At 46.0% G+C, this 22311-nt stretch overlaps 1 protein-coding gene across 3 annotated transcripts in view; it reads right to left on the bottom strand.

The window, feature by feature from the left end:
- GATAD2A (GATA zinc finger domain containing 2A) overlaps positions 1-19251 on the bottom strand; it is a 133348-nt gene extending 114097 nt beyond the window's left edge. For 2 of the 3 annotated variants that reach the window (XM_066268337.1, XM_066268317.1), the window contains exon 1: positions 18894-19251. The gene's annotated coding sequence lies outside the window, so the exon portion shown is untranslated. The remainder of the gene's footprint in view (positions 1-18893) is intronic. The other variant, XM_066268299.1, reaches the window with a different exon arrangement.
- Between the last annotated feature and the right edge of the window lie 3060 nt (positions 19252-22311).

Below are 22311 nucleotides of genomic sequence, written 5' to 3' on the forward strand. Positions count from 1 at the left end.
TGGACCCCATATACAAGGATTGGTTAAACCAAATACCCAGAATTTTCACTCTTAATTCAGCAGCTGTATATATTGAGAACTGCTTGACTCTACAACAAATTAATCAGATGATGTATATTAAAGCAATACAAGCAAAATATTACTGCACTGCTTCTCACCTGGGTCTTGATTAATGCCAATTAACTACAAACAGAGCAAATTGTGGTCAGGTGGAAGACCCAAGACTTGAGACAGACGGAGGGATTCCAGAGTCTGAACTGGCAATCTCTGTGTGAGTCACCAAGGTGACAACCACCCTGTTTTAAAAAGGGAGGCATCAGCTGTAACATATTAATGACACACCCCTGTGGACTGAGGTGTGTACTGGTGACAGGTGGGCTGCTCCAGAGGGCAGCACCAACATCTCCAGCTAGGAAAGCAGGAGTGGGGTTGGGGTTAAATGGTTACAAGGTTTATTTTTGTAATAGGAAGAGAAAACCAAGTGTGTAAATGGAAAAAGCAACAGTGAATCCAAACCTGTTTGGCTTCTCTAATGTTCAAGCCGGTGAATGCTCAGACTGCTTGGACTCAAGGCTGCCTCAGTGTCTGCTACTGGACTAAACAGCAAATAGTTCAGCTGGGTAATTATGAAATATGATGCAATCACCCTCAGATGCCATTCTAAGGCTGAAGAAACTCTGAGACAACTAACTATGGCTAGAACCATATCTTTCTCGAAGTTTTCCCTCTGTCCTAAGAACAAGGAAGTCAATTAATACTTACAGATCCCAGTTAATATAATACTTTAAAAACACTTGTTATTTAGTTAAAATTTCCTTCCAAAATCACTTTAAATTTCATATTCTTCATAGACCAGATAGATCTTTGCTAATAATAGCTAAGCCACCTTTCATCCTAACCACTACTAAACTATTCTAAATATCTTTCTAATATACTATTTGATACACTTCTAAATACCATCTGAGCCTGTTCCTGCACAAAAAAGAGCTGAAGAAAAATTTGGGCCAAAATCCAAGTTCATGTCCTTTTTTTTTTTTTTTTTTTTAAGTGAGAGGAGGGGAAATTACTAAGACAGACTCCAGCATGCACCCTGACCAGAATCCACCCAGCAACCCCAGTCTAGGACAATGCTAGAATCAACCAAGTTAGCACCTGAGCTCAGCACCTAGGACCGATGCTCGAGCCAATCAAGCCACTGACTGCAGGAGAGGAAGAAAGAGAAGGGAAAGAAAGAGGGGGAGAGAAACAGATGGTCACTTCTCTTTTTTTTTTTTTTTATTATTTATTCATTTTAGAGAGGAGAGAGAGAGAGTCAGAGAGAGAGAGAGGAAAGAGAGACAGGGGGAAGGAGCTGGAAGCATCAACTCCCATATGTGCCTTGACCAGGTAAGCCCAGGGTTTCGAACCGGCGACCTCAGCATTTCTAGGTCGACGCTTTATCCACTGCGCCACAGGTCAGGCAGATGGTCACTTCTCTTGTGTGCCCTAAGTAGGAATCAAACCCAGGAAGTCCATATGCTGAACTGATGCTCTAGCTACTGGGCCACCCACCAGGACCTCCTGTCCTCTTTTATACGTTCACATAGCCAAAATCTTCACAATAGTGTGAAACTGACTAAAAAAGAGTAGCATCACTTAATGAAAGGAGTAGCATCACCTTAAACATTCATTAAACTTTTTTCTTTTTTTTTTTTTTCTTTTTTCCAAAGCTGGAAACAAGGAGGCAGACAGACTCCCGCATGCGCCCGACCGGGATCCACCCAGCATGCCCACCAGAGGGCGATGCTCTGCCCATCTGGGGCGTTGCTCTATTGCAACCAGAGCCATTCCAGCGCCTGAGGCAGAGGCCACAGAGCAATCCCCAGCGCCCAGACCATCTTTGCTCCAATGGAGCCTTGGCTGCGGGAGGGGAAGAGAGAGACAGAGAGGAAGGAGAGGGGGAGGGGTGGAGAAGCAGATGGGCACTTCTCCTGTGCACCCTGGCCAGGAATCGAACCCGGGACTCCTGCACGCCAGGCCGACACTCTACCACTGAGCCAACTGGCCAGGGCCTATTAAACTTTTTTTAATCAGGAAGTTTAAAGTTTCTGGTGGACAAAATTTAAGGTATCTTCTGTGATAAACATTGACAAGAACTATCTAAGAAACCACTCATCCCAAGGGTTGAGCAAGGATAAGGAGCCTGCAGGCACCAGCTGCAAAACTTCACAAGGAGGTGGCAGAGAAAGATACAGATTGATTTCAATGCAGAAAAGGCACTCATAGAAAAGATTGAGGAAGGGGTTGCTCCCCTGCCTGGGGAAGGGCCCAGGACATCTTTGCAGATATGACATTTGAGCCAGCTTTAAAGATGAGCATCTGAGACATTCAGAACAGCAGAGGCAAAAGCCAGAGCTGGCTACGCCTAGACTGTGGGGGCTTTGGGGCAAAAAGGGCTGAAAAGAGATAGATTCTTTATACTTTAAACTTTCTAGATGTAGCCCTGTTGGTTAGTGTCATCCCAACATGCTGAGGCTGCAGGTTCAATCCCCAGTCAGGGTACATACAAGAATCAAGCAATAACAGCATGAGTAAGTAGAACTAAATAATTGATTATCCTCTCTCTCTCTAAAAAAAAGAAAAAAACACAAAACAACTTTCTAGATGCCATTTTCTCTCAAAACACAGAATGAACTGTCTACCAGTTACATTCACAATCTAAGCAAACCTGTTTTCTGAGAAGCTCTCTAAAGAATAAACAGTATAGCCTGACCAGGTGGTGGCGCAGTGGATAGAGCATCGGACTGGGATGCGGAAGGACCCAGGTTCGAGACCCCGAGGTCGCCAGCTTGAGTGCGGGCTCATCTGGCATGAGCAAAGAGCTCACCAGCTTGGACCCAAGGTCGCTGGCTCCAGCAGGGGGTTACTTGGTCTGCTGAAGGCCCACGGTCAAGGCACATGTGAGAAAGCAATCAATGAACAACTAAGAAGTCGCAACGCGCAAAGAGAAACTGATGATTGATGCTTCTCATCTCTCTCCATTCCTGTCTGTCTGTCCCTGTCTATCTCTGCCTCTGTAAAAAAAAAAAAAAAAAAAAAAGAATAAACAGTGTATATATTCAAAGATATATGAAGTTTTTATTTTTTTAAGTATTCTTATGAAAAGAGCACTAACCACTTTCCATACTTTGCATTTTTAGTACTCTAAACGCTGAAACTGTTTTCTTTGAGTTTAGGGATAAAATAACCATGAGAGGATTGTTCTTAAGTTTCTTATTTCATCCCAAATTCATGCTCACATGGTAAGATTACAAAGCAATTGGCTAGGAAAAGATTCATTTTATGTGAATTTGATTTTCTCAGTTCTTTGATATTTTTAGTCCTTACAGTGATACTCTATGAAAAATATACAATGGTCTCTCATCTATCATGGGGGGCTAGGTTCCAGAACCCCTGTAATAGGTGAAAATTCATGAAGTAGCAACCTTATATTTACTTTATTATTTATATATATTTAAGGCTTTGTTTTGATTTAATATTCTTTTACTATGTTTTAATTAATATTCTTTATATTTTTATATTGTTTTCAATTTTTTGGCTAGAAAATGCTTATTTTACCGCAAAATTAAAATAATAAATATACAAAAATACCTATATACCGCAAATCCCGCGATATAGTGAAAAATCCGAGATACAAAATTAGATATATACAATTTTAAAATCCGCAATATAGTGAGACCACAAAAAGTGAACCATGAAATAGTGAGGGATGACTGTACTCATGCATTACGACCCTACAACAAATGTTATTTTTAAAATCACATTGTTTTTTTTTTTCGTTTTTTTTCTAAGTGAGAGGATGAAGATAGTGAGACAGATCAGGTCCACCCAGCAACCCCTGTCTGGGGCCAATGTTTGACTCAACTAAACTATTTTTAGCACCTGAGCCTGATGATACACAGACCAACAAGCTATCCTCAGTGCCTGGGGAGGCCAATTTGGGCTCGAACCAATCAACTCACTGGCTGCCCCAGGGGAAAAGAGAGAAAAGGGAGGAAGGGCGGGGACAGAAGCAGATAGTTGCTTCTTCTGTATGCCCTGACAGGGAATTGAACCTGAGACGTCCATATGCTGGGCCAATGCTCTATCCATTGAGTAAACCAGCCAGGCCAAATCACAAAATTCTTACACTAGATTAGAAGTTTATGCGAGACAGATAAGCACCCATTTACCTCATCTCTGTCGTGTATGTTGAAAACTTCTCTGTATCAGCTTTCTAGAGATGGGCCACTTTGTCAGCATATGTGTGCTTTGTTCTGAGTGTCATTTCTATCCACTATTCTGAACCACTTGGTATCTATCTGTACAATGTGAGGTTTAGGCTCCATCTGCAGTTAGCCTCTGAACCACTATTATAGGATTCTGAGCACAAATGCTTCCCTACAGGGTTAAATACAAATAGCTCAGAAGTATCACCATGAACCAGAAGTGTATCTCCCACTCTGTCTTCATCTACATGTATCACAGTATGCAGGGCAGGGAATATCACTTTTGTGTCTATACACGGCTTACAAAAAATGCCTACCTAAGTCTTTTTTTTTTTTTGGTTTTAGAGAGAGGAAGGGAGAGAGAGAGACAGAAATACCAACCTGTTCCTGCATGTGCCCTCACGGTGATCAAACCTGCAACCTTTGCGAATTGGGATGATGCTCTGACCAACTAGAGCTGTCTACCTAAGTCTTTGAAAAGTTACTAAATGAACCATGTTTTCTCCCATCCAAGTTCTAACCATGCCCAACCCTGCTTAGCTTCTAAGATCAGAGGAGATTGGGCATGTTCAGGGTGGTATGGCCGTAGACTGTGAACTATGTTTTCTATGAATTAAAGAATTAAAAGGGAAAATCATGCCTGACCAGGCGGTGGCGCAGCAGATAGAGTGCCGAACTGGGATGTGGAAGACCCAGGTTCGAGACCCCAAGGTCACCAGCTTGAGCATGGGCTCATCTGGTTTGAGCAAAAATTCACCAGCTTGGACCCAAGGTCGCTGGCTCAAGCAAGGGGTTACTCGGTCTGCTGAAGGCCTGTGGTCAAGACACATATGAGAAAGCAATCAATGAACAACTAAGGTGTCGCAATGCGCAATGAAAAACTGTTGATGCTTTTCATCTCTCCGTCCCTGTCTATCCCTCACTCTGACTCTCTCTCTGTCTCTGTAAAAAAAATAAAATAAAATAAAAAATTTTAAAAGGGAAAATCATAAAACTACCAGAAAAAAATGTTTTATGACAGTTTTAAGTCTAGAGGTCAACCTATTCAAACCCACTTAGCAAAGAAAAAGTGTTAATCACATCAGCCTGTTAATAAACTTCCTTGATTTCAATATGAAGAAAAGCATGTTTTAAAAACTTGGTATCCAGCCTGACCAGGCGGTGGCGCAGTGGATAAAGCAGGGGTTGGGAACCTTTTTGGCTGAGAGAGCCATAAACACCAGATATTTTAAAATGTAATTCCGTGAGAGCCATACAACGACCCGTGTACGTTAAGTATTATCCAATAAAAATTTGGTGTTGCCCTGGAGGACAGCTGTGATTGGCTCCAGCCACCCACACCATGAACATGAGCAGTAGGAAATGAATGGATTGTAATACATGAGAATGTTTTATATTTTTAATGTTATTATTTTTTTTTATTAAAGACAGATACAGCCATCAAAAGTGCCACATCTGGCTCATGAGCCACAGGTTTCCGACCCCTGGGATAGAGCATCACACTGGGATGCAGAAGACCCAGGTTCGAGACCCCAAGGTCGCCATCTTGAGCATGGGCTCATCTGGTTTGAGCAAAGCTCACCAGCTTGGACCCAAGGTCGCTGGCTTGAACAAGGCGTTACTCAGTCTGCTGAAGGCCCACTGTCAAGGCATATATGAGAAAGCAATTAATGAACTGAGATGTCGCAACAAAAAACTGATGATTGATGCTTCTCATCGCTCTCCGTTCCTGTCTGTCTGTTCCTATCTATCCCTCTCTCTGGCTCTCTCCCTGTCTCTGTAAAAAAAAAAAGGAAAAACTTGGTATCCAGTTCACACCCCACTTCCCCAATTGTTAAATGGCAGATCATCCAACTTTATATCTCCAAAAGTTTTCCTAATAAGATGGTCCTCTTCCTCCTTCCCTGGTGCCCAGCATTTCACTATAGGTGGCAGGTATACCTAGTTTTCTCCTTCACAGTTTGATAACAAATACCCAGGCCCTCTTTGCATGCTGACCTAGTCAGGCCTACATTCTACCAACTCATGGTTTGAGAAGAGTAAGATCTTTACTTTATTTTTTTAATCTTTTCTTTTTTTCTTTTTTTCTTTTTTTAGCACGAGATAGAGAGAGGCAGACAAGGACAGCAGATAGGAAGGGAGAGAAATGAGAAGCATCAAGTTGTTGTGACATGTTAATTGTTCATTGATTCCTTTCTTATATGTGTCTTGATGAGGGGGCGGTTTCCAGTTGACCCCATTGGAGTCCTTGTTCAAGCTAGAGATCTTGGGCTCAAGCAATGATCTTTGGGCTCAAGCTAGTGATCATAGGGTCATATCTATGATCCCACACTCAAGCCAGCAACCCAGAGGTCAAGCTGGTGAGCCTCTGCTCAAGCCAGCAACTTTGGGGTTTTGAACCTAGGTCCTTAGTGTCCCAGGTCAACACTCTATCTACTGCACCACTGCCTGTTCAAGCTCTTTCCTTTCCCCTTCCCTTCCCTTTCCTTTTCTTTCCTTCCCTCCCTCCCTCCCGCATTCATTCATTCCTTCCTTCCTTCCTTCCTTCCTTCCTTCCTTCCTTCCTTCCTTCCTGCCTTCCTGCCTTCCTGCCTTCCTTCTTTTCTTTTTTAATCTTTACTTCAAATTCAGGTCAAAAGTCAACCTTTAATAAAGATTCTCTGAGGCCTGGCCAGATAGCTCAGTTGGTTAGAGCAGGGGTCTCAAACTCGCGGCCGTGCGGCCCACCCACCAATTTTGTGCGGCCTGCAGACTAATCAAACTTCGTGGAATAATCTGCGGGCCAGTCTGCGGGCCGCACAAAATTGGTGGGCGGGCCGCATGCGGCCCGCGGGCCGCGAGTTTGAGACCCCTGGGTTGGAGCATCATCCTGAAGAGTAGAGGTTGCCACTTCGATCCCTGGTTAGGGCACATAAAGGAATGGATTAATGTTATTGTCCCTCTCTCTCCCCCCCTCCTCTAAAAAATCATTAAAATAAAATACTTAAAAAATATGTTAAAAAAAAAAGATACTCTGAGGAGAAGCACCCATCTGCTTCTCCACCCCTCCCCCTCTTCTTCCTCTCTGTCTCTCTCTTCCCCTCCCGCAGCCGAGGCTCCATTGGAGCAAAGTTGGCCCGGACGCTGGGGATGGCTCTATGGCCTCTGCCTCAGGCACTAGAATGGCTCTGGTTGCAACAGAGCAACGCCCCAGATGGGCAGAGCATTGCCCCCTGGTGGGTATGCCGGGTGGATCTCAGTCAGGCATATGTGGGAGCCAGTCTGACTGCCTCGTTTACAACTTCAGAAAAAAAATACAAAAAAAAAAGATACTCTGAGGGTTAAACATCAAGTTTCAAGTTTTATAGGCCCTGGACAGTTGGCTCAGTGGTAGAGCATTGGCCTGGCGTGTAGAAGTCCCGGGTTTGATTCCCAGCCAGGGCACACAGGAGAAGCACCCATCTGCTTCTCCACCCTTCCTCCTCTCCTTTCTCTCTGTCTCTGTCATCCCCTCCCACAGCCAAGGCTCCACTGGAGCAAAGTTGACCTGGGTGCTGAGGATGGCTCGATGGCCTCTGTCTCAGGCGCTAGAATGGCTCCGGTTGAAACAGAGCAACAGAGCAACACCCCAGATGAGCAAAGCATTGCCCCCTAGTGGGTTTGCTGATGAATCCCAGTCGGGCACATGTGGGAGTCTGTCTCTCTGCTTCCCACTTCTCACTTCAGAAAAAAAAATACAAAGAAAAAAAAAAGTTTTATACACATAAAACCTAAACCTTGAAAATACCATGCAAGTTGGCCCTGGCCAGTTGCTCAGTGGTAGAATGTCAGCCCAGCATGTAGAAACCCCGGGTTCAATTCCCAGTCAGGGCACACAGAAGTGACCACCTGCTTCACCACCCCTCCCCTTCCTCCCTCTCTCTCTCTCTCTCTTCTGCAGCCATGGCTCAAATGGTTTGTGCAAGTTGGCCCAGGGCACTGAGGATGGCACCATGGCCTCACCTCAGGCACTAAAATAGCTTGCTTGCCAAGGAATGGAGCAGCTGGCTCCAGATGGGCAAAGAATCACCTGGTACGGGGCTTTCCAGATGGATCTCGGTTGGGGCACATGCAGGAGTCTGTCTCTTTGCCTCTCACTTAATAAAAAAAAGATAAAAAAAGAAAATACCCTGCAAAAAAAAGAAAAGAAAAATAACCTGCAAGTTAAAAAACTGTTATGCTATGTGAAGAATTTTATACCATCTTAAATGATGATAATTCTCAAAAGAAAAAGATTCAGGTCTGAATAGGTGGTGGGGCAGTGGGTAGAGCATCAGCCTGGGATGCTAAGAATCCAGGTACGAAACCCTGAGGTCGCCGGCTTGAGTGTGGGCTCACTCGGCTTCAGCATGGGGTTACTGGCTTAAGTGTGGGACCATTGACCTGACCCCATGGTTACAGGCTTGAAGGCCAATGTTGCTGGCTTAAGCAAGGGATCACTGGCTCAGCTGGAGACCCCCGGTGAAGGCACATATGAGAAAACAACCAAGGAACAACCAAAGTGCCGCAACTATGAGTTGATGCTTCTCATCTCTCTCCCTCTCTCTCACAAAAGGAAGGAGGAAGGGAGGAAGGGAGGAAGGGAGGGAAAAAGATTCAGAAGCAGCACCCAAATCTGTTCTCTTGAAGCTCCTTAAAAGATTAAACTCCATGCAGACTGCTTACCATTACAAAGAGAGTCTAGATTATCTAATTTCACTGGCCAGCACTGGCTTCTGATTGAAAAATGCTTATCGAGAGCTCAATATAAATAAGATTTTTGAGTTTAATGTTGTCTACTACTAGGGCATATTTTATATGACTTCCTACCTTTGAGTTCTGAGTTAATGTTAATGTTGGACTTTACTTATTAAAGGTACCCAGTTCAAACTCTGACTTTTAGATGAGCATCACCTCCTCGAATCAAGGGAACATACTAGGTTGTTTTTCATCACCAGGTCCTTGCCTGTGCCCATGCTATTCCTCTCCCAGAATATCTAGCCACCTACTAACAAGTAGCCCTCTCCATCCTTCACTCCTTCCTTTGATGACCCTCCAAATCGCCCCCTCCTTCCCTGATCCAACTGTGACACTTTGCTGCACTTGCCAGTTAATGTACCTATCTTTTCCTAGTAGTCTGGGTTCCTGTGTCCAGCCAGGTCTGACCCCTTAGCAAGTTAGGTAAATATTATTCCTCACCCTCAAAGATGAAGCTTTTACTAGCACTGATAGCAGTCATATAGAGTATAGGTTGAGCCTTTTTCCTAGGACTTACAGTGCCACGTTATGCTTCAGGAGACACTGCACGTCCTTACGGCAAGTACACCCAGTGTAAGGCTACAATGAACTCAGAGAACTCACTGAGAAAAATTAACCAACCCAGGAACCTCTAGATCACGGCCTTTAGTCATGCACAGCACTTGTGGCCCACTGTGGACTGGTGTGCTCTAGTATAAACTGCCATAGAATCTGTCCAAACTTGGATCTCAACCTTGAGAAGAACAGTCAGTCTTGATAGGATTCTGTAACAACTTCTTTACAAGACACCTACAATAATCAGATCACTTGCTTCGTTCTTACCATCCCTACCCCACAAATTGGGAGACTGAGGCTCAAAGAACTTAGGCCGCTTACAGTTAGGCCACTTTCCTACAGTCACAGAGCCAACAAGTGGTGAAACCTGGATACAGACCCAAGGCTTTCTGGCTGTAAAGCTTCTAGTGCACAGAGCCTACTGTAGTACTTTTACAAAGCAACAAAAACAAATAACAGTAAAGGATTCTTCGACAGTACACTCTTGCAGAAAGACCTATTTGCTGTCTGCTTTCCTAAGTTCTACACACCTCTCCAAGAGCATCCCTCTACAGGCAAGATCCTGCAGGCAACACTGTGATAATGCAACAGGAAATCATCCTTTTTGGCCACCCTGTCAGAGTTCCGAGTTTGTGAGTACATTAGCTAAGCCCCAGAACTGCCAAGTGCTCCCAATTCTAACAAATCAGCTTACCAAAAAAAAAATTGTTTTTTATGCTCAAATTGGGACCCAAAAACTCAGCCTGAAAAAAAAAAAAAAAAAAAAAAAAACTCAGCCTGGAGGGCAGAGGAATAAGAAGTGAGAAAGGAGCAAGCATCCAAGGACAGCTGAGCCCAGAGGTGGGATCCTGGTCACATGCACAACTGCATTACTTATTTACACCCACTTCTGGCCTCTTCACCTCCATAGTCAGTACTTGGGTAGAAGAAAAGAAAAAGAAGACAAACTAACCAGAAACTCTCCTTGTAATACCCTCTTCCTCTATCCTGGAGTCCATGCCCCAGTATCCACCCCTCTCTCTGGCTCCCTCACCAATATACTTACCTAAGAAAAGCACCTGTCACCTTACTGATCTATGTGGACCAACATCCAATCTGGCCACAAGGCCCTGGCTGGGTAGCTCAGTTGGTTGGTGGTGCCTCGACATGCCGAGGTTGCAGAATCAATCCCTAGTCAGGGCACATACATAAATCAACCAGTGACAGCATGAGTAAATGGAACAACCAATCAATGTTTCTCGCACTCTCTACCTTCCTCTCTAAAAATCAATAAATAAAAGTTTAAAAATTAAATAAATAATCTGGCTACAACACAGGAAAGTCAAAATAGCCCTTTCCCAAACCCAGTGTAAGTGGGAACCCAAGGGCGGAGGGAACTCCATGTACCATGAACCCACCAATACACAACAAAGCAGTCTATCTATCTGAAACCTCATTTTTCCTATGCTGTAAGTAACCACCAAACACTTTCCTCATCTGAATTTATTTATTTATTTATTTATTTTTGTATTTTTCTGAAGCTGGAAACAGGGAGAGACAGTCAGACAGACTCCCGCATGCGCCCGACCGGGATCCACCCAGCACGCCCACCAGGGGCAACGCTCTGCCCACCAGGGGGCGATGCTCTGCCCCTCCGGGGCGTCGCTCTGTCAGGACCAGAGCCACTCTAGCGCCTGGGGCAGAGGTCAAGGAGCCATCCCCAGCGCCCAGGCCATCTTTGCTCCAATGGAGCCTCGGCTGCGGGAGGGGAAGAGAGAGACAGAGAAAAAGGAGAGGGGGAGGGGTGGAGAAGCAGATGGGCGCTTCTCCTGTGTGCCCTGGCCGAGAATCGAACCCAGGACTTCTGCACACCAGGCCAATGCTCTACCACTGAGCCAAATGACCAGGGCTTTTTTTGCATTTTTCGAAGCTGGAAACGGGGAGGCAGTCAGACAGACTCCTGCATGCGCCCGACCGGGATCCACCAGGCATGCCCACCAGGGGGTGATGCTCTGCCTCTCTGGGGCGTCGCTCTGTTGCATCCAGAGCCATCCTCAGCTCCCAGGCCATCTTTGCTCCAATGGAGCCTTGGCTGCGGGAGGGGAAGAGAGAGACAGAGAGGAAGGAGAGGGGGAGGGGTGGAGAAGCAGATGGGCGCTTCTCCTGTGTTCCCTAGCCAGGAATCGAACCCGGGACTCCTGCACGCCAGGCCGACGCTCTACCACTGAGCCAACCGGCCAGGGCCTCATCTGAATTTATTTTAAGGTTTCAAATAAGGCAGGAAGGGCTTTTAGAGCTGTTTATCTCTGCATAATATGCACTGCCATGAAGAAATGCCACAGAATTCCAAAAACATGCTGCCGCGAACGTCAAGAAAAGCAAAGTTGAAAATGCTCCTGGCTGTGGCCATCCGAGACTCTATTTACTCCAAAATTACAGCCACAGTCTTCCTGAATAAAACAGTGCCAACAGCCAACAATCAACTGGGAGAATGCCATAATTTCTACCGCCTTATATAGAGAGAAAACAGAAGCAAGAAGCCCAGTGAGGACATGCAAAGGGTAGTGAAGTTTCACTTCTAAATCTCCAAGAAACTCCACCCCAAGCTCCCAACATCCAGGGATATTCCCAAAGAAGCACTACAATATTCTTTCTTTCATTTGTTTACTTGTCTGTGACTGGGATGTAAGATCCTTGAAGGCCTAATGCACCTGTCCTGCTTACTACTAGACCCCCAGCACCAAGCATGGTACACACCTGGTACAAGGTAGGCACACAACCACTGCTGAATTATTTGCTGGCATAGAAAATCACATGAGCCAAAAGATTTTCAATCCAATTTAAGTTGCACTTAAAAAAACAACAACAACCTGTGGTAAATAAAGCCCTTCCTTGAGAGCTCTAATGTCCCTTAGAGGCCAGTTTGGAAGACTGAATTTGTATAAACAAAGGCAGCCAGGTTGAAGACAGGATAAAGCCAAGCTTAATACCAGAAATTAAAAATAACACCATCCAGCCTGGCCTGTGGTGGCACAGTGGATAGAGCACTGACCTGGAACACTGAAGTCACCAGTTTGAAACCCTGGGCTTGCCTGGGCAAGGCACATACAACAAGCAAGCAGTGAACAATTAAAGTGAAGCAACTATGAGTTGATACTTCTCGCTTTCTCCCTCACTCTGTAAAATCAATAAATAAAATATTTAAATACATATACACCTATACATATATATATAAAACACCATCCATTCATTTGAATGGAACGACTTGATATAGTAGTTATTTCCCAATTGCAAAAGAGGTCAACTTTCTTATCACCAAGATCCCACAGGGATTTAATGCCCCCTGTGCTGTGTCCAACAGGAAGGAAACCCTGACTTCCCTAGCTATTTCAGTTATATAAATCAACAGTTTATTGTTCACAGTTAGAAATTAGGCAGTGTTGGGACCCACATGCCTTTTAGAGCTGCCCACCAAAGGATAATCATGTTACATTACATCTAATAAATGTACATAGATCAATATTATTTCTAATTATTCAAGAGTTTTTATTGCTGTAAGGATCTTTCAATTCAGAAAAGAAAGGTTCAAAAAACTTCCTGTTAGATAAGAGACTGGGCAGTGGCACCACTATCAACCAGGGTGAAGTCTGTGGCACACAAGGAACACAGCATAATTTCAAAAAGGATAGTGATTCCCTTTAAAGTTGTTTACCTGATTTCTTACACATTAAAAATAATAAACTCTGCTCCTTTCTCATATACGAAATAACTGGCCTTAAAAGAATTAAGAAAAATTTAAGATTGGTGAGTATTTCTAGGCCACAATAGTAAAGTCACTTTGTGTGTGTGTGTGTGTGTGTGTCAGACAGAGACACAAAGGGAGGTATTGGTGATATTTCAAGAAACGGAAAAAACCCTTTTCTTCAAACTTGGGAGCAGCCAACAGGGACTGAGCTCAGATTTTCATCCATTATATCCCCTTGGGTTTTAACTATCAGGGGTAAATGCCATCTGTCTCCACACTACTAAGCTAAAAAGGCTGGGCCCAACTCACAGCCATGATTATGATTTTAGGGCTCTCACTAATTGCTAAGAAAGAATCCTCTCAAAAAACAAACAAAAAAAAAACCTGTCCTGCCCACCTCAGCCTTCACCACCACCAGAGGCAGAGTTAGCATCTCCACAGCCCTCTCTATCCTGGGAGCTCAAGGTGAATTCTGATCTCTTCATGGCACTAAGCCACACCCTGGCCCTCTCAAGGTACTATTGTGTAGCACCAAATGCCTTTGTACATCGCTTTCCCAGTCTTTTGTTCCCAAATCTGATCCATTTCCCCAAAAGAACAGTTATTTCAAGGATCTAATGTCTAAGAGGCCACTCACCATAGAACTGCTCCACATCACTCACTCAAGCAGTCCCAAAGTATGGATATTATCCTTTAGGTTTATGGTTCTCCTACTATTTTCTTCCCATAATTTTTAGAGTTCATTATAATCTTCTATCTTGCCTATGGTCTAATTACAGTAATACATCTCCCTACTTGGCCTTAACTCACAAATTAACCCATTTTACAGAAGGAGAAGGCAAGGCCAAGGCAAACAGAAATGTCTGCCGCACAGCAAATCCACCTACATCTACTATCTGAACACATAAAAATTCAATGAGACCCAGGGGGCAGTGAGCTTTGCAAGAGACATACCAAGTTTCTTTTTCCTTTTTTTTTTTTCCACTTACTTTATTAGTTTTAGAGAGAGAAGAAGGGAGAGACAGAAGCATAGATCTGTTCTCATATATGCCCTGACCAGGGATCAAACCCACAAGCTTTGCGCTTCTGGACAAAGCTCTAACCAACTAAGCTATCCGACCAGGGACAAGTTTTTTTCTCTTTGGGCATATTTAGCCTTGGCAAAATGTCAAGTGCTTCCTGGCCTGGGAGTGCAGGGCAGAACCCTAATCTCCTGAGCACAACAACCAACCTTTATTGCACACCAACCATGAGATAGAGACTGTGCTAGTTGCCTCCTGTTCATTGTCTCAAATTCATTCATTCATACCTCTAGAAAGTACTTCCCATATGTGTCTTCACACACATTCACAGAGATGTAACTCCTCAAATACATATTTAATAACATGCCAATTTTGTGGTATAACTTGTCCAAGACCACAAAACTAGGAAGGCCAGACCCAGAACCTGAATCAGGTCCTTCTGACTTCAAAGCTCTGTCTTCCCTAATATCCTACCTAGCTGTTCCTGTGGGTTTCATTTAAAATAATAAATATGCCTGGCCTGTGGTGGCACAGTGAATAGAGTGTCGATCTGGAATGGTGAGATCTCTCGTTAAAACCCTGTGCTTGTCCAGTCAAAACACATACAACAAGCAAGCAATGAACAACTAAAGTGAAGCAACTATGAGACTATGAGTTGATACTTCTCTCTGCCCCCACCCCTCCTCTCTGTAAAATCAATAAATAAAATCTTCAAAATAAAATAATAGCCTGACCAGGCGGTGGCACAGTGGATAGAGCGTTGGACTAGGACATGGAGGACCCAGGTTCAAAACCCCGAGGTCGCCAGACTGAGCGCAGGCTCATCTGGTTTGAGCAAGGCTCACCAGTTTGAGCCCAAGGTCACTGGCTCTAGCCCACTGGTCAAGGCATATGAGAAAGAAATCAATGAACAACTAAGGTACCACAACAACGGTTTGATGCTTCTCATCTCTATCCCTTCCTGTCCGTTTGTCCCTACCTATTCTTCTCTCTGTCTGTCTCTGTCTCTGTTACAACAATAAAATGAAATGAAATGAAATAAAATAAAAATGCCCTAGCCAGATACCCCAGTTGGTCAGAGCACTGTCCCGCAGCAGAGAGGTTGCCAGTTTGATCCCTGGTCAGTGCACATACAGGAAAAGATTTGTTCCTGTCTCATTCATTTATTCTCTCTCTCTCCCTTCCTCTCCCTCTAAAATTAATACATTTTTTAAAAAATTTACTTTAGCCTGACCTGTGGTGGCGCAGTGGATAAAGCGTCGACCTGGAAATGCTGAGGTCACCGGTTCGAAACCCTGGGCTTGCCTGGTCAAGGCATATATGGGAGTTGATGCTTCCTGCTCCTCCCCCCTTCTCTCTCTCTCTCTCTCCTTTCTCCCATCCAAGTACTAACCAGGCCCGACCCTGCTTAGCTTCCGAGATCAGACGAGATCGGGCGCGTTCAGGGTGGTATGGCCGTAGACCTCCTTTCTAAAATGAGTAAAAAAATTTAAAAATGCCTGACCTGTGGTGGTGCAGTGGATAAAGTGTCGACCTGGGAACACTGAGGTCGCCGGTCCAAAACCCTGGGCTTGCCTGGCCAAGGCACATATGAGAGTTGATGCTTTCTGTTCCTCTCCCTTCTCTCTCTCTCTCTCCTCTTCCCCCCCCCCCCTCTCTCTCTCTGTGTCTCTCTCTCTAAAAAAAAAAAAAAAAATTAAAAAAAATTTTACTTTAAAAAATAAATAATAAATATGTGCCAGAACTTCTCTGCCCTGTCTCAGGGAACCCTAAACCCTGAACTTCCCATCATCCTTCCCCTGCCCTTCAGGGCAGTACCTACAGCTGACCAGGAAGAGGTAGTAGAAGAGCAACCAGGTCTGCAGCAGCTTCTTGCCTGGACTTGACTACCCCAGGAGCAAAGGGCCCAGGAAATTCTCCAAGCACTTCTCCACAGAAGAAAATAGCTCGAGTTGAAACTTGTGTCCACATGGTCCACCAACAGATTTAGAATTCAAATTATAGCCTCGGCAGGAGTCTTCACAAAGGACTCAAATTTAAGCAAGACCCAGATGGAAACAAACAGGAGAGAGACAGCCTTAAGTCAAACTGTAAAGTGAACTGCAGTTCTAGCAGAGTCAGAACGAAGAACTCACTGAAATGCTAAACCAAACAGGAGTTCAGCCTATATTTTAAAACTCCACTTCAGGAACATTCCACATTTTTGGCCTGAAACTTGTGCATGGACACAACGTGGTTACAAGGTTACTCAGGTTTCAAACTGAGTTCACTTCTGTCCTTTGGACCATCTCTCAATGCCAGCATTCATCTACTTGGGCTCCAGAGAGCTCTGCGTTTGGCAAAGCAGATAAAATTAGCTATTGGAATAAACTCAGAATCTAGGGTGGGCCATTAAAAAAGTACATATAAGATTTGTAGGCCCTGGCCGGTTGGCTCAGTGGTAGAGCATCGGCCTGGTGTGCAGGAGTCCCGGGTTCAATTCCTGGCCAGGGCACATAGGAGAGGCGCCCATTTGCTTCTCCACCCCCCCCCCTTCCTCTCTGTCTCTCTCTTCCCCTCCCGCAGCCGAGGCTCCATTGGAGCAAAGATGGCCGGGCGCTGGGGATGGCTCCTTGGCCTCTGCCTCAGGCGCTAGAGTGGCTCTGGTTGCAACAGAGCAACGCCCCAGATGGGCAGAGCATCACCCCCTGGTGGGTGTGCCAGGTGGATCCCGGTAGGGTGCATGCAGGAGTCTGTCTGCCTGCCTCCCCATTTCCAACTTCAGAAAAATACAAAAAAAAAAAAAAAAAAAAAAAAAGATTTGTAAAAGCCATGTAAAAACTTCCTATGGCCAAGCTGAACTCACCTAAAACTTAGAGAAATGAAGTCAAAACCCCTTTCCCTTGTCTCCCTTCTACCCTTCCTGGATCTAAGGTGACCCATTTCCTGCTTCTTGGTTTGCCTTTCAAACCAGAGTGGCCCACAAACCGAGGAGCCTCTAGTGATCAAGGAGTAATCAGAGGACCTAGGGAGAGAAAATGTAGCAAAGATATGGAAGAGCATTTTTCTTCTACCCACCCCTACCTTTTTTTTCTTCAGGGGACGGGGCGGGGGGTTGTTACACTACGCAGGAGGACTAAGGCACGGGACAGGAAGTGGATCAGTCAGTCCCACAGCTTGACAGTATGATAATGGAGGAACAATTTTCAGGCCCTGGCCTGGCCTGCCAACACAGTTGTTGCCCCATGGCTCAAAAATGGAGTAACCAAGGTGGTCATCTGGCAACAGCTCCTGCTCACAAATCTAACCGGTCTTAAAGGACAGGAGAAAATAGTGGGGTTTTTTTGTTTGTTTTGCCTCTCTGTCTCCCAATTCCCCTTTCAGCCAAAATCCCTCAGGTCCCTGGAAGCTGAGATAAAAGTTCAGAGAAGATCCCCAATCTGGCAAGAAAGACTGAAGGGAAGGCCCATTTCTTCTTCCACTATGGAGGGAAGCTAGTGCCATAAACAGAAATAAGGGAATCCTCAAGTTCCAAGGAAAAGTTTCTCCCTGAGTGAATAAAGAAAGGAAAATCAAAAACTAAAAAATTAAAAGAAATTTAAAAATTTTTTAAAGAGAATCAGGAGGAAAACCTCAGGAAAGGAGAAATGTCCTCAAGTAAGTGAGAAGGAAACACCTTGGGATGCGAGGACACCCCTCAGAGAAGTGAAGAAACCCACTATGTCTGTCATCAGACGAGGGTATATTTTAGAAATGTGGAGGCACAGTTCCAGGATGTGAGGAGCCCTTAGGAGTGAGACATCTCCTATTAGGGGGAGAACCTCTGCAGAAGCCAGGGACCCCTCCAAACATTGCAGCATCCATATATTATTAGGGACGCCAAAAGAAATGGAAAATATTTTGGTAAAGTGAGGAATTTTTTCTCCAGAAACTAATAATCCAATCAGATGTGTACGATACTTGGAAGAAGGAGGTCACCCAAACAAATGAGGACAGAACAGCAGGAAGAGTATCTCAGAAAAGCAGAGGTAAAGGGGACCATGAAAAATGATAGACGCCTTAGAAAAGCAGGACGAAAAGGGGCACAACAGAAAAGTGCGACAACAGGTCAAAGAAGCTGGGATCTCCTCAGAGAATGTAGTGGGGGGATCCCTGGAAAAGCGGGAAGGTCTCATCAGAGAAGTGGGCTCCCCCAGAAAAGTGAGGGGAGGGTCCCCCAGAAGCAGGAGTGTGTCCTAGGAGAAGCGGAGTTCCCCAAGGAAGCAGGGAATCCCTACAGGGACTGGTGGTCCCAGAGAGGTGGAGGGTGTCCTCGGAGAGGCAAGTCCCTCAGAAAAGTGGAAGGTCTATCAGAGAAGGGGCTCCCCTCAGAAAAATAGGGGCATGCCGGAAAGGCAGGTCCCCACAGAAAAGTAGGGTCCCTCACAGGAGGATCCTTCAGAGAGTCGGGGGGTCCCCACTCAGACGTGGAGTTTTCCTCAAGAAGCTAGTCCCCTCAGACAAGGGGGTCACGCACTGGAGGCGGTCTCCTCGGAGAAGCGGAAGCCCCAGAGAAGACCTGGGCACCGGAAGCTGGGGACCCGCCACCAGCGGCGCCGGCCCCCCACTCACCGAAGTTGCTCGGCGCCTCCAAGGGCAGCTGCTGGGTCCCAGGCGGCCTCGGGCGACAGAGTCGGGTCCGGTCTGCTCAGGTCCCGTGGCAGCAGCTTCCTCAGGTGGCGCCCGCAGTGGCGACGACGGACAGCGGACCGACCGACTGCGCGGGCGGCGCGAGGCGCACTCAAGCGGCAGGGTTGCGCGTGCGCGGGCCGGGGCGCTGACCCTGAGCGGGTGGAGCCGCCGCGCCGCGCTCGGAGCCTCGGCTCGGTCTGCCCTCCCGGTCTTACACTGAAATTGCCCGCTTCGCAGCTCGGCTTCCCCGGTTGCTAGGCAGATTTCGTCTCGCACACTTCCGGGTTGAAGCACGTCTCACCGAGTGGCGGCGCCGCAGACCAATGAGGTCCGAACGGGGTTTCTGAGATCCTCGCCCCACAGTGGGCGTGACCAGCCTCACGACGGACAGCGTCCGACGGCCAATGAGCATGCGGGCCGGCTCGCCCTAGGGATCGCGCCGGAGGCCTGGGCGGGCCCGAGGGGGTTGGGAGGGATAGACCGCAGTGACTGACAGATAGCCTACTAATGATAGAGTGGAACGGGCCTCAGAGCCAGTCAAGACCCTGAGGGGGCGGGCCTAGACTTAGGGGAGGGAACGCCGCGAAGGGCGGGGCCGGGGAGACGCGTCAATCCGTGGCCGGCTCGCTCGGACCCTGGAAGGCGGTTCGACTGGGCAGCTAGGTGGCCAACTGGCTTGGCTGGGGGTTCCCCGCAGTGCTCAGCAGGGGCGTCCCACCCACAATGCACCGGAGGCACCCTGGGCTGGGCGGGCGTGGAGCCGATACGCCTGGTGATGGGCGGGGTCGCGTAAGGCGCGCTCTAAGGAGACTGGTCGAGCTATGGCTCCACCCTATTCTCGAGGGGATTTATTTTTCCAGTTCTCTTTCCTGACTGGAGTTGTAGGTCTGATCCCCTTCTGAAGAGAAATTTGGGGATTTTTTCCCTGGTCCCTGTTCTGAGAAGAATCTTAAGGATTCTTTGCCTGGCTTTAGTTCTTTTTATTTAATTTTTTAAATTAATTTATTTATTTTTGCCTGGCCCCAGTTCTAAGGAGAATCTTAAGGAATCTTGCCGATACCCCCTCTTCTGAAGAGAATCTTGGAAGTTCTTGCCCTGCCCGCTTTTCTCAGGAGAATTGCCAGGATAAGACTAATTTTGTAGATTGGGAATCTCAACTCTCTTTAGTAAGAAAACTTGAGGGGGCTCAGGCTTCTGCTCCCTTTACTAAGGAGAACTTGGAGAATTCAGGACCCCAAATTCATTGTCTTTCCTGATTAGTATTTGGGGAGCACACCCTGCCTCTTCTGAGCGTTACTGGAGTCGTCTTCCTCCCTTGTCTGAAGAGCAGTGGGGGTTTGGCGCCCTAGCCTTTCTACCTGAAGTTAACTTGGGAAATTATCTTGTGTGTCCCCTAACCAGAGGAGAAATTTGGAACCTCAAGCACCCCTCCTCTCAACAGAGAGGACTTGCAGGAGACGGGTGCCTCCTCAATCCTTTTCTTTTTTTTCTTTTTTTTTAATTTTATTTATTTTGTCACAGTGACAGAGAGAGAGAGGGACAGACAGGAAGGGAGAGAGATGAGAAGCATCAATTCTTAATTGTGGCACCATAGTTGTTCACTGATTGCTTTCTCATATGTGCCTTGACTGGGGGGGGGGGGTCTACAGCAGACTGAGTGACTCCTTGCTTGAACCAGCGACCTTTGGCTCAAGCTGGTGAGCTTTGCTCAAACCAGATGAGCCTGCGTTCAAGCTGGCGACCTCAGGGTCTCGAACCTGGGTCCTAAACATCCCAGTCCGACGCTCTATCCACTGCACCACCGCCCAGTCAGGCTTTTTTTTTTTTTTTTAACAGAGACAGAGAGAGGGATAGATAGGGACAGACAGACAGGAACAGAGAGATGAGAAGCATCAATCATCAGTTTTTCGTTGTGCATTGCGACACCTAAGTTGTTCATTGATTGCTTTCTCATATGTGTCTTAACCCTGGGGCTACAGCAGACCGAGTAACCCCTTGCTTGAGCCAGCGACCTTGGGTCCAAGCTGGTGAGCTTTGCTCAAACCAGATGAGCCTGCAGTCAAGCTGGCGACTTTGGGGTCTCGAACCTGGGTCCTCTGCATCCCAATCCGACGTTCTATCCACTGCGCCACCGCCTGGTCAGGCCCTCCTCAATCCTTTTACAAAAGAAATGTCAGGAAGTTGTGCTTGAGCTTTTTCTAAGGAGTATCTGATTGTTGCAGGAAAGGTTCTTTTTTACCTAAGAATTGTGACCATTTGACTCCTCCCTAGAAAACAGTAGGGAGTTACACTTTCTTTCTATTTTTCTCTTTAATATTTTTATTTATTTAGAGAGAGAGGAATGGAGAGAGGAGAGTGAGAAGCATCAACTCATAATTGATCCACTTTATTTGTGCATTGATTGCTTCTCATACCCACCTTGACCCAAGGGTTCCAGCTCATCCAGTGACCTCTCACTCAAGTCAGTGACCTTAGGATCATGTCAGTGATCTCTGGCTCAAGCTGGTGACCTCAGAGTTTCTAACTGGTGATCTCAGTGTCCTAGGCCGGTGCTCTATCCACTGTGCCACCACCAGTCAGGCTATATTTCGTTTTTGGAAAGGCTACCCATTTAGTCCTTTCCCTCCCCCTTTTTTTCTTTTTTTTTAAATTGATTTTGAAGAGAGAAGAAAGGAAAGAGAGAGAATACATCAATTTGTTGTTCCATTTATTTATGCATTCATTGGTTGATTCTTGTGTGTGCTCAGACCAGGGATCAAATACACAACCTTGGCATATTGGGATGACACTCTAAACAACCTAGCCGAGACTCTTTCCTCCCCCCTTTTAGAAAAATTTCCCAGTCTGACCAGGCGGTGGCGCAGTGCATAGAGCATCAGACTGGGATGTAGAGGACCCAGGTTCGAGATCCCTAGGTTGCCAGCTTGAGCGCGGGCTCATCTGGTTTGAGCAAGGCTCACCAGCTTGAACCCAAGGTCCCTGGCTCGAGCAAGGGATTACTCGGTCTGCTGAAGGCCCGCAGTCAAGACACATTTGAGAAGGCAATCAATGAACAACTAAGGTGTTGCAACGTGCAATGAAAAACTAATGATTGATGCTTCTCATCTCTCTCCGTTCCTGTCTGTCCCTGTCTATCACTCTCTCTGACTCACTCTCTGTCTCTGTAAAAAAATTAATAAATAAAATCTAAAAAAAAAAGAAAAAAAATTTTTTTTAATTTTTTTTCTTTTTCTTTTTTTTTTTTTCTTTTTTTTTTTTTTTTGTATTTTTCTGAAGCCGAAAACGGGGAAAGACAGTCAGACAGACTCCCTCATGCGCCCGACCGGGATCCACCCGGCACGCCCATGAGGGGGCAACG

This window comes from Saccopteryx bilineata, chromosome 1 (genome assembly GCF_036850765.1).
Source record: "Saccopteryx bilineata isolate mSacBil1 chromosome 1, mSacBil1_pri_phased_curated, whole genome shotgun sequence".
Taxonomy (NCBI): domain Eukaryota; kingdom Metazoa; phylum Chordata; class Mammalia; order Chiroptera; family Emballonuridae; genus Saccopteryx; species Saccopteryx bilineata.